This window comes from Myotis brandtii, unplaced genomic scaffold (assembly GCF_000412655.1).
Source record: "Myotis brandtii unplaced genomic scaffold, ASM41265v1 scaffold619, whole genome shotgun sequence".
NCBI lineage: Eukaryota > Metazoa > Chordata > Mammalia > Chiroptera > Vespertilionidae > Myotis > Myotis brandtii.
Window position 1 is genome coordinate 266,378 of NW_005370361.1, and position 4,822 is coordinate 271,199.

Sequence of the window (4,822 nt, forward strand, 5' to 3'; positions counted from 1 at the left end):
TTGGGGGGGGGGCGGTAAGAGATCAATCGAAGGACTTATGTGCATGCATATAAGCACAACCAATGGACACAAGACACTGGGGGGTGGGGTAAGGGCATGTGCCGGGGGGTAGGGGAGGCCGGGAGAAGGTCAATGGGGAATAAAAAGGAGACATATGTACTACTATTTGTAATACTTTAAACAAGAAAATAAAATTAAAGGAAAAAAAAGAACAATGCTCCTTTGGAGACCTCGCCATCTGCTGATTCCCCAGAGGGCCTGGCGGAATTTCACCTCCCTCACCTACACAGCAGGAACGCTGGAGAGCACACCTGTGAATATTACAGGACAGGGAGCCCCACCATAAGGTCACCACCCAGTGATGTCCTTCTACTGCTGGTGACAGGTGAGGACGAGGTGCTCAGAATGACACACCATCTCCCTAGGACTGGGATGAGGGGGGATCCAGAGAATGAGAGAGGAGCAGGGTCTCACCTCCAGTGTACTAGGTGTACCAGTTAATAATGCGGATTTCTTCAATAGATGGAGTTACACATATGTTGATATGTATGCGATTTGATATGTATGCTATTTTGTTGTATTGCCAACAAGCTTCAAAACTTCATGTGAAGTTTTCTGAAGGTGTTAACATCATAGATATTTTTATGCTTAAAAATGTCGAATTTCGTGCCCAAAAAAGAGCATTCGGGGAAGTTTTAATTCATTACTTTATTTTAAAGAAAAAGTTATCATATACTTCGGGAAGCTTATGGTGAACATGCTCCATCTCAAGATACTTGTGAACGCTGGTCTAAACGCTTTAAAAGTGATGATTTCGATGTGAAAGACAAAGAACGTCCAGGTCAACCGAAAAAGTTTGAAGACCAACAATTACAAGCATTACTGGATGAAGATGTGTGTCAAACTAAAAAACAACTTGCAGAAGGATTAAACGTTGCTCAGCAAACAATTTCTGATCGTTTATAAGCAATGGAAAAGATTTTAAAGGAAGGAAAATGGGTGCCACATCAACTGAAGAAAGACAAATGGAAAACCAAAAAGTCATCAGTAAAATGTTGCTTCAACGGCATGAAAGAAAGTCTTTTTTGCATCGAATTGTGACTGGCGATGAAAAGTGGATTTATTGTGAGAATCCCAAATGCACAAAATCATGGGTTGACCCAGGTCAACCATCAACATCTACTGTAAGGCCAAATTGCTTAGGAAAGAAGACAATGCTCTGCGTTTGGTGGGATCAGGAAGGTGTAGTGTATTATGAGCTTCTAAAACCAGGTGAAACCGTTAATACTGATCACTACCGACAACAAATAATCAATTTGAACCATGCTTTGATCTCGAAAAGACCAGAATGTGCCAGAAGACATGGCAAAGTAATTTTGCTTCATGATAACGCACGATCACACACTTCAAAAACAGTTAAAGACACGTTAAAAGCTCTGAATGGTTTGCCTCAAAACAAGAAAAGTTCTATTGGGACGGTATCCACAAATTACCTGAAAGATGGGGGAAATGTGTAACTAGTGATGGACATTACTTTGAATAAAGGACTTTTGATGTTTCTCTTGAAATTATTGTGTTTTCTTTGATTACAAAATCTGCCATTATTAACCGGTACATCTAGCACAGCGGTCGGCAAACTCATTAGTCAACAGAGCCAAATATCAACACCACTTCTTCAAAACAGTCTCGCCCAGGCCGAAAACCAACTTCAGCGCATGGGCCACGAAGTTTCAATTGCACTGTACGTGTGCACCCGCACGTGGTATTTTGTGGAAGAGCCACACTCAAGGGGCCAAAGAGCCGCATGTGGCTCTCGAGTCGCAGTTTGCCGACCATGGACCTAGTAGATGGGGAGGTGAGATGGAGAAGGACAGGAACAGAGCTGGGGACCCTGCCCTCATCCAGGGCTTGTAGGAGGGACATCTCCTTCCTGGAGTCAGAGCAGAAAGAGGGTGAGGCCAGGTGTCTGTCACTTCCCACACCCCCTGGGAACCTGCCAGGACAACAAGCCTGAGCGGGGACCCAAGGCTTCTGCCATGACTTCTGAGCTTCCTTCTCTTACAGGAGAACTACTTAAACCTTCCCTCCACGCCCGCCCAGGGTGCAAGGTGACTGCAGGAGAAAACGTGATTCTGCAGTGCCAGCTACAGGCATATGATAGAACCTCACATGTTTGCTCTACTGAAGAAAGGAACTTCAACACCCATACAGCTCCAGAGTGCAGTAGGAATTCAGACAGACTTCTCCCTGCCAAGTGTGACAGGCAGTGACACTGGGGCCTACAGCTGTGTGTACTACCAACCAAGGGCTCCTTTCTGGGCCTCAAGGCCCAGTGATGAGCTCACGATCTTGGTGACAGGTAAGGTTTCTGCAAGATTTTGTGAACTTCAATTCCCAGTCCGGCCAAATGCCTAGGTTGTGGGCTCAATCCCCATTGGGGGTGTGCGGGAGTTGGCTGAGTCATGATTCTCTCTCATCATTGATGTTGCTACCCCTCTCTCCCTCTCTCTTCCACACTGAAATCAATAAAAAATATGTTTTTAAAAAAGAGAACTTTTTTCTCTTTTAAGCTGATTTGGCTCACTGGATAGAGCGTCGGCCTGCGATTGAAGGGTCCCGGGTTCGATTCCAGTTAGGGGCACAAGCCCAAGGCTGTGAGCTCAATTCCCAGTGGGAGGTGTATAGGAGGCAGCCAATCAACGATTCTCTCTCACCACTGATGTTTCTGTCTCTCTCCCTCTCTCTCTTTCTCTGAAATAAAAATGTTTTAAAAAGAGAACTTATAAAAATATATAAATAGCCCATTTGATCTGTCATCTTCTGCTTCTCACCTCCCAATTTCCACTCCTTTGCCCTTCTTTGTTCTGAATTCTTAATTTCTCATGCTGTTCTTCAACTTTATCAGTCCTGCATCACCACCATTCCTTCTACCGTTCTCTACATCTCTTAACATTTTGGTAGGTTTTAGCGAGAGTATTACCAAGACTCTCTTTTGTTCTCAGAATGTGGCGTTCCACAGCCTCCTGCTTGATGGTGACGGATGCAATGTGTTGTGTTTTTTAATCTCCTGATACTTATGGCAGAATAATCTGTGGTTACCTTGTTTCCTGCTATGGCACACTGTGTGCTAGCTCTGTATGCTGCATTTTCTGCTGCTGAATCTTCTAAAGTGGTCGGTGAATGTCTTATAATTGATCGAGGTCCGTATGGCCAGCCCTGAGAGGTGCCCAGAGCTCCCCAATTCCTGGGAAGCAGGGTCGTTGCCCATTTCGCCCCATGGATTCTGCCTTCAGGGAACATTGTCAGTGATGGATTTAGAGATGAACTTTGCACGAGTTGGGATGAGTGCGATGGGGGATATAAATGCAGACTTCTCTTCAGGAAGGAGGACCAATGACAAGATTGAGCCATTCGTGACTGCAGCTAAACACATGACGTCATGATGCTTAGCTACTACGTTCACTGAGCTCGCTGCTGGTGTAAGTTTTGTGCTGTGAGGACTGGTGCTGATGCAGCTGCTGAATTTCAGTGCTGACAGGCAACTCTGATTCTCTGTGTTGCATGCACACAAATTCCTAACAAAAGGAGAGAGGAGGGGAAGAGGAAATGCAGGGAGGTGGAAATGAGATGAAAGCAAATAAATGAAGGAAGAGAGGGAAGGCAGAGAAAATATAAAAAAGATGACGCACTACTATAACTCTCCTAACACTCCCCATTTGGTTCCCAGTGATTAGAACTATAACCTAGTACAGCTGAGCACTGCCCAGGACACACATGGGGGCACGTGAAGGTCACCTCTGCTAGAACCATTGAGAAGCAGGGACATCAGTGGGGATCCTCTTCTCCCTTTCAGATTCCCCTGGTGCCACATCAACAGATTACACCACGGGTAACCTCATCCGACTGGGACTGTCTGCCCTAATTACGGTTCTTATGGTGGCTTTCCTGGTGGAAGCCTGGTGGAGCCAGAGGAGGTCTCCAAGTGGGTCCAGGTAAAACACTGAGCACTTCTCTCTGTCATGGGCTGTGGGAGTGATAGGAGGGTCCTCTCCAAACCCACCCATTGGGATTTATGTTTCGCATTATGGCGCAGATGGAATTTTCCTCATCCGGTGTGACCGTTCTGTTCATTGTAAGCACATTTAGTATCTCTTTTCCTTTCCTTTCAAACAGCAATTAAAGTGCCAATCATTGTGGAAGAAGCAGAGGAGCAGGTACTACCCACAATACCTACTGAAACCTCCCTGTATGGAGAGGCTGGGAGAAGGGGTGGTTCTTCCTGGCTGAGAACCTGTGTTTGGAGGCTGTGAGAATCCATATTCTTCCTTTTGGTTCCTGTGCACTTCACCTGGGCCCGATGGCAGGACTGAGCGGACTCACCTAACACATGTTGGAGGACTTGAGAAATACTTAAAACTTCAGCATCTGACCGGGTAGCAAGTAGTTCACGTGTGGGAACTGTTCTTCCTTAAAAACTGGGAAAAGATGGCTTCCTATATAGTATTTATTAGTGCTTCCCTTCCACTCTATCTTCTTCTCTGACCAGCAGTTGGTAAAACTGCTGTATTTATCACGTCTTTTAAATTTTATTTCATATATTCTTTTTTTTAATTATATTTTTTATTGATTAAGATATTAAATACGTGTCCTTATCCCCACATTACCCCCCCCTCATGCCCTCCCCCCCCCGCCGTTGTCCGTGTCCATTGGTTAGGCCAGGGGTGGGCAAACTTTTTGACTCGAGGGCCACAATGGGTTCTTAAACTGGACCGGAGGGCCGGAACAAAAGCATGGATGGAGGGTTTGTGTGAACTAATATAAA

The 4,822-nt window shown here is 45.4% G+C and overlaps 1 protein-coding gene across 1 annotated transcript in view; it reads left to right on the top strand.

Annotated features, from left to right (window-relative positions):
* The window catches only part of LOC106723655 (T-cell-interacting, activating receptor on myeloid cells protein 1-like), a 26,615-nt gene that overhangs the window by 7,361 nt on the left and 14,432 nt on the right, over window positions 1-4,822 (top strand). The window lies entirely within an intron of this gene.